Source organism: Triturus cristatus, chromosome 4_1, assembly GCF_964204655.1.
Source record: "Triturus cristatus chromosome 4_1, aTriCri1.1, whole genome shotgun sequence".
NCBI lineage: Eukaryota > Metazoa > Chordata > Amphibia > Caudata > Salamandridae > Triturus > Triturus cristatus.
In genome coordinates this window covers 217,315,951-217,327,427 of record NC_140585.1, presented here as the reverse complement: position 1 = coordinate 217,327,427, position 11,477 = coordinate 217,315,951, and the positions used below count along the sequence as shown (strand labels likewise).

The following is an 11,477-nucleotide window of genomic DNA, read 5'->3' as shown; positions in this document are numbered from 1 at the left end:
TGTCCTTAACTTTTCAGACAAAAGCACTCACTGATTTCTGAACAGTGAGTGTAAAAGCGTTAAGGTAACCATGTTGTTCCTGCTTACATTTCACATGGTTTGTAAAATTTTGCATCCCCTATGATTGTTTGCTTTTTCCAGGATGCTGTCACTTTTTTTTGTACATATTGCTCTTGCCAAGTGTGTAATTTAAATTGAGCCGCATCCAGGTGTTTATAGCTGGCAACAATTGGGTTGTAGTTGAAGGCAGTCTGAGGTTTTCTCAGTGGGACAGTATGGTGTTCAGTGGGGGAGAGGATGTGGCACTATGGCCAGAGCTGCTGAATTTGGAACTGGGGAACCAGGTTCAGCCTTAATAACCAGTCCGCCAGACCACTCTCCTGAGAGAGCACTATCTCATGCTAGACCTTAGAAGGCTTCGCAAGACATTAGAAGCCCCCGTGTCGTAGCACCAGCAGGTGGACCCTGTAGGTTAACTTTCAAGACTTGTCCACCACTATTCATACTGAAGTTCACCTCCAGTCTTGAGGGCAGGCCTATGAAGCAGCACACCCTAGGACAACAGGACCCTTGAGAAGGACCAGGCCAGCTCTAGGCCGGTGCAACCGGTGTGACCGCACCAGGTGCTGACTTTAGGTGGAGGCATCATTTTTGCAAGTATATTATGGTTTTAAAAGCGCTTGCTGCCTCCTTCCTGGCCTCCAGCAATTTTTGGTAACAATAAAAATGTCATGATGACTCTGGTGATTAATGTTCTTCGTAGAGAGAGATCGGAATTTTGTCTAATGGAAGATTTGACTCATGGAAAGGTAGCTCAGAGGGTTAATGTACCTACTGCAAAGAACATGTACCATGCAGATCACAAAGTGCACATAATGTAAATAGGCCAGTGGGCTACTGCTTTTGTCAGAGAGATCCTTTTGTTACTTGCAGTTTATAAGTTAAAATCCTAACATAGAACGGTGAGCTATTAACTGTCATCTCCTCCGCAGCAACACAAGTCACATTTTTTATTAACTTTTGATACGTTTGAGCTACAAACAATTTATTAGTTGAAATGGTCAGATCATGCTGCAGATCTTGCATTATGGTGGTAGAAGAATAAATTGGTTATATTTAAATTCATGTTTCATGCTCGACATTTCATTTTTTAGTGTTCTCTGTAGGAATGTCTGTGATATATGACTGGGTATCCTGGTGCTCTATAAGGTAATCATTTACTATGCTTTAAAAGTTAATACAATCTAATATGTAATGAAAAATGTGTTGAAAAATGCTTTGTTTTGGCCTTTCTGTCTCCCAAATTTTCTTGGGGGGAGAAGTTCAACCCCCCCAAACTCCCCCTAGTAGTGGTTGCTCACTGCGCTTGCTCGCTACACACCATGTGGGGGCTGGTCTCACTTTTACTTTGTTCTCTCTGATTCACTACTTGTGTCTATTTTTGGTGCTCTCTGAAAGAATGTCTATGGGTACATATGACTGGCTGGGTAACCTGATGTTCTTTAAGGTCATCATCTACTATTTACTGTGCTTTGAAAGTTGATACAATTTGAATATGTAATGAAAAATGTGCTGTAAAATTCACTATCATGTCACCTGGCAGCCATCTGTAATTTGAAATGTGAAGACGACACAAGGGGTGAATCTGTGGCACTATCATTTTTCAGACCATTTACTTCTCTCACTCCCATCAGAGTACAGGAACGGGGGCAGGGGGCTATATTTCGCTACCCTTAATTGGCCATGTATGTGCTATTGAATTGAGACCTTTATTTGGAATAGCTTGTAGGAGCACCGCCCCCCCCCCGCCCCGATGTCCAAGCCTGGGTGGGAGGCTCAACTACGGTGTCATTGTCACACAACTCCACCATGGTGGAGAGCTGCCTGGCAGAAATGCATCCACCAGTTAAATCTGGTTAAACTGCCAGGCACACCCTGAAATGAGGGGGAAGCCGTCTCCTCGGGGCAAGCAGGGATGCCCCCTCCTCAGGAGCAATGATTATAGACTTCACTATCCCCCAAAATAGGGGTTTGCAAATTTTACATAATTTGGTCCTGCATCAGCACATGAAAATTCAGCAAAATTATGTGAAATTGTGCATAATAATGCGAAATGCAAAACTGGCATATGGTGCTGTACTTTAGCAAGAAATTCACACTTGTGTCCGCTTCGAATGTGAGAATGCATTTTGCGCTAAAAAAAAGTACAAAAAAACACAAAAGCACCTCAAACAACAGCCGCTCGCTCTGTCATTCGCGTTGTTCCTGTGCAATGGGCGTTCTCTGTAATTTTTTATGTCGAACAGTGCGTTATTACGTGATGTGTCATAATAGGGTATGACTGAATGATGACCAGTGCACCTCTACGGAGGGCCTTAAACAGCACTGGAGCACTTCTCACACATTTTTATTAACTTTTGATTTGCTTCACCTAAAGACAGAATTTTATTTTTGCTAAAATCTACAGGGTATGCAGCAGGGCCACATTACAAGAGGCTTGCAATAATGCCATGATTCCCAACTGTGGTTAGTAAAGCAGAAATAATCATTCTACTGAATTCTATATTTTCATTTGCAGTGCCTGTCTTTATTATTAAACCATTGTACTGTATAATTTAACATGTTGGTTAATGCTGCTTATTAAGAAAATGCAATAATGAGCATGTTTGCTCAGCGAGTGATAGTCAATCCCGGCTTCTGTCTTTTACAGGCTTATTACCTTCGATAAAATAGGCGACAAGTATGAAAACAAAAAAAATGAACAGCGGCACAGGGCCACTCACAAAACGACCAAGATGAAAACCTCAAAAATCATTTTCACGCACCACTTGTACTAGAGGTGACACTGACATCCTACATTTGACTGGACCCCTTTCAACACTACGTGGATCCATGCTTCAATATGTCAAGATACCAGATGATGCCCAGGGTAAGGGTTCATCAAAAGACACAGTTCCTCGGCCACCAATTGATAACGCTGATCCTGATGCTAGTATGCATTCTGCAGAAGAGGAAGGAGTTGAAATAGAAGAAAATCAAGCAGAAAAACAAGGAAAGGAAGTGGAAATTCAAATGGATGAATTTGAAGAAGAAGAGAGTACTGAAAGTGACTCTAACCATGATACTGTAAATGAGATGATGAATGAGGTTAAGGGGGAACATTTGAATATTTTAGATGATGCTTCTTTTTGGAATATACCAGTTCCAGATCATTTGCGGGTTGTAATCATCAAAAGAGGAAGTGCTTCTTTCCAGAACAAAGATGGCCCTTTCAGAATTGCGACAAGGCAAGATCCAAAAGCAAAAGGAGATGTTCGCCAGCTATCAAAAGAGTGGTTTTACAAGGTGATGCCAAATGGCGAGAAAGTGTTGTGGTCATGGATGGTTTACTCACTCATCAGTGAGAAATTATATTGTTTTTGCTGCCGACTCTTTGCCGCTAATCATGCTACAGACACGACATCCAAATTTGTGACTGGGTTCCAGAAGTGGTGGAAACTGAGCCCGAAAGTGCAAAATCATGAGACATCCGAAGAGCACTTACATTGCCTTGAAAGATGAAAACCATTGGCAGCAGGACTTAGACTGCACAAAACAATTGACGCCGAAAGTATTGCTTTGATGGACATAAAGAAGAAAAAGTGGAGAGACATCTTGCACAGGTTGTTCGATATCACATTGTTTCTTGCCAAGCAGAATCTGGCATTCCGGGGCCACAAGGAAGATGAATCTTCATTGAATAAAGAAAACTTTCTTGAAATGGTTGAGATGCTTTCTAAATATGACCCAGTGCTGAAAGATCACCTAATGAGATTAAAGCGAAGCACATGTAAACTCAAAGCATCAGTATCTTATCTTGCACCAAAAACTCAGAATGAGTTTATACATGTTCTAGCAAATCATGTGAAGGAGAAGCTTGTCATGGATATAAAATCTGCCAGGTATTTTGGGATCATGTTCGATAGCACACCTGACACATCACACACTGACCAAATGTCCGTAGTGATCAGATATGTGAAAATCCAAAATAGGAAAGTTGAAGTAAAAGAAGCGTTTCTCTGATTTTTCCTTTTAAAGGGGAAAAAAGCTGTTGACCTCAGTTCTGATATTCTTAAAAATCTGGAAAGTGATGCACTCGACTTTATGATGTGCCGCGCTCAAGGTTATGATAATGCTGCCACTATGGCTGGAATGCATGGGGGTGTACAAGCCATTTTGAAAAGAAAGAACAGGAAAGCTATTTTTAATGGATGTGTGGACCATTTGCTCAGCCTGTGCGGCCGACACTCTTTTGCTGAAAATGCTTCATGTGTGACTTTTTTTGGAACTCTTGAGACAATGTTTTCACTTCTTTGCTGCTTCTACTCACCGATGGGATGTTTTAATGGAGCACACTGGAGTCTCAGTGAAAAGACTATTAACAACACGCTAGAGTGCTCATCATGCTGTAGTAAAGGCAGTGAAAGAAAAATTCGATGAATGTGTGGCGGCAATTGAAGCTCTATGTGATCCTGATGAAAATTTAGACACAAGAGGTACAGCCCGAGGTCTTTTGCCTGCTGTCTGCAATTTCACGTTTCTGTGCTACCTCTATTTTCGGTGTGATGTACATGAAGAAGTTAATCTTACACAGCTGTACCTTCAGACTAAGGGCTTAACTCTTGACAAGGTGGTGACAAAGCTAGAGACGCTAAGACTATTTCTGTATGACGAGCAGTGCAATCATCTAGTGGAGCAGGCAATTGAACAGGCACTTTTAAAATCAGTCCAATATGGAATTTCAGTAGGGAGCAGACCCAGGTTCAAGAAGAGGATGACAGGTGAGAAGACAAGAGATGCTGGACTAACTCTACAAGAAGAAAACAAGAGGGCGATGCTTGAGTGTATTGATCGTTTATATTCTAAACTCCAGATCAGATCAAGAGCCATCAAGGAAGTAGCAGCCATGTATGAGGCTGTTCAAGCCAAGAGTTTGATATCTGCCACTGAAGAAGAGTTACTGGTGTCCATTCCGAAATTGTCCACTTTCTATGATGAGTTATCCGAGGGAGAGCTTTTATTAGAAATACCAAGGCTGAGAAGGCACCTGAAGGCAGCAGAGATTGATCTCGAAGAAGCCAAAGACTGGTCAGTATTTGATGTTTTGAAATTCATAGTTGAATGGGACTTCCTAGAATCTCTCCCATATCTCTCAGTGAGCCTACAATTATTTCTTACGATCTGTGTGTCTGTGACTTCATGTGAGAGAAGTTTTTCAAAGCTAAAGTTTATAAAGAACTATTTGCGATCTACCATGGGACAGTCAAGGCTTTCTGATCTTGCAATATTATCAATTGAAAGTGATTTAGCGAAAGGAGTTGATTTTGATGAAGTAATTAACAAGTTTGCAGCTTTAAAGGCCAGGAAAGGAAAGTTCTGATCAGTCTAGATTTTGCAAACCCAATACAGAACGGGTACAACCTTATCTCCTGTAACAGTAAAATGTAAAGTTTAATGTTAAAGTAGCATATTTTCTATGTAGTTCTTAGTTCTTAACTTATTACAGTCTTTTACCTCCGACCTTGTTGAATTCAATTTTTCTTCTATGGCCTTTGTAAATATAGGACCTACATTTACAAACGTTACTAAGGATTCTGTATGGTCCCGTTATTTGCCAACTGTGTCCACTGGCGGACTCGGAGCGGAGGAGGTCCATGCGGTAAGTAGGGGGTCACACCATGAGTTACCCGCACCGGTTGACTCCAACCCTAGTGACGACACTGCTGCTGCGTCACAGCTGTGTGGAGAATACATTTTGGTGAGGGTGCGGGAGTTGCCGCTATCTGGCCCTAAAATAGCGGGCCTAAGTTGTCAGTTATAGGGTGGCTTTAAAAAGAGCCCTTGTATTGATCAGTTGGAGCTACATATAAGTGCGGATGCACAGCTTCAAGTTATTCAGGAAAACTCGATTTCCATGATCTGTGAAGTGTACTCCATCACTGCAGTTTCAACTTGGAGTACATATCATAGGATAAAAGTTGTCAACTCAACCACACCTACTACTGGCATTTGGAAGGCACTGTTCGAACTTAAAACAATTGTGAACTTTTAACCTGCATGTGCCGTTAAATGTTCGAGAAAATGTTGCAAAAAAATATGGTTACATTTAAAAAGATTGATGAACTTTTAACCTGTACCTGTTGTAGAATGGTCTAGAAAGTGTGTTGATAGAATACGTTGCACTTGTGACTTCTATGTGTTGTTGAATATTAAAAAAACTGTTTATATGGAAAATTAAAAAGAAACCAAGAGGGAGAAGTTTTGAAACCGAAAAGAATCAAGGAACTATTCTAATTTGTTCTTTGCCTGTTTTTATGTGTGGAGCAACACAATTATGGACAGAACAGCACCAGGAAGAGGAAGAAGCAGGGAGTGGAGGGATGGGGGGATGAGGGGAGATGGGCAGAATGGCAGAAATGCACAATTAAGTATAGCACAAGTATAGACAAACAATGGCCAAAATGAAATACACCAACAAGGAGCACAAGTCACACAACTCGCCAACATCACACCAGTGAACGAGCATAGAAGTGAAAACCATGCTGCATTCATAGAGGATGTGTACAAAGGGGGGTCGTTGGTGTTGTGGGATGTCTGCGACCGTGGTCATCATGGATGAGATGCCCAGCACGTGGCATATGCACGAGTTCACTGTCTGTTACGTTGCAAACAGCTGCCCCTCCCTTCCACGAGCTGCCACACTTTTGTACTTTGCGGTGTTGTATCTTGTGCACTCTTACAGCACACCATTGTAATGCCTATTTGCGCATGTGCTGCTGCATTCCAACTACACCATCACAGTGCCGTTTGGAGGTGGTGCATGCCACTTTACAACATCGACTGCTGCAGCCCTTGTGGCAGGCCACACCAGAACACAGAGACACACTTACCGCACTTCCTGTACACGGAGATGTCCTAGACACCCCGTTCCCAATGTGGGATAGGCACACCCCTGCGCTGACCTGTGTACTCCGGACCAGCACACGCTGGTTGTGCATGCAGGAGGATGCGTGCGTAGCTACATGTCCAAGCTCACTGCCAATGCTGAGGTGATAGCACACTGTGATGTTGCAGGGCTGGTGCCAATCATGCTAACACAATGACCAGAGGGATATCACTGATGACATTAAATGATGACATCATCCACGTGAAAATCAGATGCACCTGATCAGACCCTAATATAACACTTGATACACCCAGTCTAAAATACAGACTATAATTTTTGAAACTGTGAACACACCAATACCAGTTAGTGCATATCCACTCTCTAATTTATAGGTCTACACACATACATTCATTCACCTATACACTCACTCATTTTTCAGGCACGTTATAGTTAGAAATTAGAATTTAAAAATACCTTAGAAATTAACTGAAACAACCATAGGTTTCAGGGACGTTATAGTTAGGAATTAGCATTTTAAAAAACCTTAGAAATTCACTGATAAAAACATAGGTTTCAGGGACGTTATAGTTAGGAATTAGCATTTAAAAAAACCTTAGAAATTCACTGAAAAAACCATAGGTTTCAGGGACGTTATAGTTAGTTGGACATTGACTCATATAAAACCAGAGAAATTTGCCTGTTATAGTTAGTTGAGCTAACTATAACTTGCACACAAAAACACACACACACACACACACACATCTCAAAGTCAATAATTAAAAATATAACACCTCACCGGCTGCAAACATTGCTTCTTGGCCCACTCCAGACTGGGGAATTCATAGAGACTCAGGATGCCAGGTTCTGCTGCATTGAGGTAAACAAGTACGTCTCCACTCAGGTCCAAAATCCCAGTTTCCAAGTCACCAACCCCCAGTTTTATGATCTCAATGCAATAGAAATTTCTGAGAGGCCCTCTTCTGTGCCAAGGAAACTTACTGAGTTGACAACTCCCCATGTAAGCACTCCAAAGGCAAAAGATTTTTCAGGTATCCTTCTGCACTCTTACAGATTCCAGCCCTTTATCTTAACGAAGCTTACAAAAGTCTCCAGCATTACAAAAAACAATCACCAAAAACAACCTTGAATGTGAATAGTCTAAAAAACTTGAGCACTCTGGAGGCCTGCCTGTGTGCGCCAAAGCTCAGGCTAGACAGAGTCAGAATTCAAGATGGCATGAGGGCATGTCAAAGCCAATAGTAATACTTGCGAATGTACAACAAAATGCACATTTGTGCACCACTGCCTATAGCATCACACACTTCATCTCCTAATGTACAACATTTGAGCACCACTCCAAGATCAACAAGTAAATGCCACACCTTTCTCTCTCTCGAACTTTCAAATGTACATCCCACTCTTTCTGTTCCTGGCAAGGCTCTGTAAAAGCACTCCCTCTCTGCCGCTACAAGGAAACACAAAAAAATCTTCAAGGTAAAGTGCACATGCAGGAAAGGTTATGTTGCACACTCAAGGAACACCTAAAGTCAATTAACAAAATGGTAGTCAAAGGTCATCAAGTGGTCTCAATATATTGGAGTGCCTCTGGCACTGCACGTGTCACATTTGCTTTACATTCAGAAATAGAGATCAAAAGTCATTTTGTCTTCTTACATTTACTTTTTTTTCTCTGACATCCAAATTAGAGCATTTTGTAAAGTGAACTGTCTGGCAATTATGCTATGCAAAGCATGTAAGACTGTAAGATGGCAGGCTTTATTTACTAACACAAGATTTGAGTAGCTAATAACTGAACTGCACAAACATTTCAAAATATATTTCAGTAGTTATGAAAGCACATTTTTTTTATTCTGTGTGGTGAAAAAAAGATTTGTATAGAATGAAAACAACCCAGATCTTTTCAGCTGGTGATGTGCAAATGATAAATATTTTTGCTGAAAAACTATTTTCAAAATTGTTTATGCGCTATATAGTTTTATCAGTAAAATTGCATGTTAGTGGAAAGTGTTTGGCCACTGCAATGTAAAATGTTTTGTGGCTGTGTGCTTTGCTAATATATTTCTTAAAAGTGAGTTTTCAAACATGACCTGAGAAATATTTCTGCCCCGCCCTGATAACAATACTATTAGTGAACTACGAGACAAGTGTGCCCTATATGTGGGCCAAATTTTTTTATACATGGAGCAAACGTTTAGTCTATTAAAGCAAACAAAAGAGGTTTTTTTTCTACATCAGAAATGCTGAAGTTGCATACTTGAAGGTGGTCTCAAATGTGATAATAAAGAAAAAGGCAGCTCCATAAAATAAAATATTTGCCTAGGATCACACAAGTGGAGATTACTGGTCAAGGACATTATAGTTTGGTTGAGTAAATTATTCCGGTTACAAACCTGCAGGTGTAGTGACATTTTTATGATTTTTCAGGGCCTGTAGAGAGGGACATAAAGTAATAAATTGATGTTCACAGAAGGTTTTGCTAAATATAGCAAAATAGTGAAAGAAGTTTATGAAAAGCATGTGGTTGAAAGGCAAAACATAATTTGATTAAGGATTAAGTAGAACATATGGGATATTTAACCTAGTGGTTCTCTGACGCAAGCTGTTGAAAATGCAGGATGTCTAGCAAATACAGATCAATTGTTCTCATTTTGTGGCTTACTGTAGTAATATACAATCTCATTGATCACTTTGCTGACAACATGGAGCCTGTGCAGAATTCTCTATAAAATGCAGCCTATGTGTGAGTTGAGGATCATTGAAGAACAAATTGTCACTATGCCAACACTCAGGTTATCTGATAAATGAATTGAGAATATGACAGCTATAGATATACATGCTGATGTGTGTGGGGAATGCTAATAAAGGTAAAAGGTGAGTGAAAGAAATTGGGCTACTTGTTGAGGGGGGTGAACCTGTACTCAAGCAGGAACCACAATCCTTGTCAAAGTGAAGTCATAAGCAAAACCTAAAGTAACCTGTGCTCAGGTATCTTGGCACAGATCAGTCAGGCTTAACTCTGAGGCAATGTGTACAGCATTTATGCAGAACTTCAAACAGTAATAAAATTAAAATACAAAAAAGAAACAACCCACACCAATTTCGAACAATAGAGCAAAATTTAATAATTGAAGGAAGACCAAAATGGTAAAAATCCAATCAGTAGAACCAGAGTTATGCAATCTTGAAGATTTAAGTGAAAACGTGCCAAACTCCAAAGCATCACTTGCAGCTACCTGGTTGACCGGGAAACCAATCACATGGTCAACCCCGATGGATTGCAGGCTGAATATAGGGGCGTGGTTAGTCATGCTGAAAAGATACCTTCTCAGTCCAGCACAAAGAGTTCTGTTCACAATGGAGGGGGCCGCAAGGAGAAGAGAAGCATCACAGATGGTCGAAGATGTAGCAAGAAAAGCAGGCCTGCCATTGTGGGTGGATGACTCTGTAGCACAAAGTTTCTGTTGTCGGCATAAATGGTCGGGCCAGTGCTTTGCAGGGGTGTTACCTGTGAGCGGTCAATGGTGTAGCATGAAGAGACGGATTACAGGGAATGGGCTGTGCGAGTGACAAGGTATCGACACCAGTGGGCCCACACACAGTTGTGAAGAGACCAAAAACTTTAATTCAGCCTCTCTGAGGCCAAACAAAGAGTCTAGGACTTGAGGTGCACCAGATCGGGATCAGGGGCATGTTTCAACAGGATCTGAGTGCTCGTTCAGATGGTTGGGACACTGTTATGTCTCTGTGGCTTTGAACAAGAGGCCAGCAGAATAGCCCTTCAAGTCACTATGGAAGTCTGGGTTTCAGGTGCAGATCCAAATCCCTTTGAATCAGGCAGGAGGGCAGCAAGGCAGCAATCCGGCACAGCAGCAGTCCAGCAAGGCAGTAGGCCAGCAGGGCAGCATTCCAGCTAAGTAGCCTTTTAGCAGCACAGCAGTTCTTCTCGGCAGAGACTGCACAGGTCTGGAAGTATTCCGAAGAGGTGCTGTCTGAGGTCCAATATGTACAACAGGTGCCTCCTTGGAAGGGGGAAAAACTTCTAGAGTTTTCCCCTTAAAGTGCACATGCTTCCTGCCTCCCCTGCCGTGTCTCCAGACTCACGGCAGTAGGTATGCAGCCTTTTGTTATCTGGCAGGACACAGCCTATTCAAGTGTAAGTAGGGTTGTTACCAGCTCCTCCCTCCCATCCTGCCGGTGATGGCCCATCAAGGCACACCTAAGCTCCCTATTGTGTGTGGCCACAGGCACTAAATGGCAGGAAAATACCAACTTTCTAAAAGTGGAATTTTCAAACTTGTAAACAAAAATCTGATTTCACTTGAAGAAACCTCTCTTCATTTCATTTCTAAAGACACCAAACATTCACTGGGTACCTGCTTCAATTTGAAGCTATAGCATAATAACGTTGAAAAGGTAAGTCTGATGTTATCCTATGAAAGTGGCAGGCCTTGCAGTAGTAAAATGTAAATGTTGTAGACTTGTAAAGCGCACAGCTGCCCCAGCAACGGGGCGTCCCGGCGCTGTAGACCGC

General features: G+C 41.6%; 1 pseudogene; it reads left to right on the top strand.

Moving 5' to 3' along the window:
* Positions 1-2,892: 2,892 nt before the first annotated feature.
* On the top strand, positions 2,893-4,479 carry LOC146854106 (zinc finger MYM-type protein 1-like; annotated as a pseudogene).
* The last annotated feature ends 6,998 nt before the right edge of the window (positions 4,480-11,477 follow it).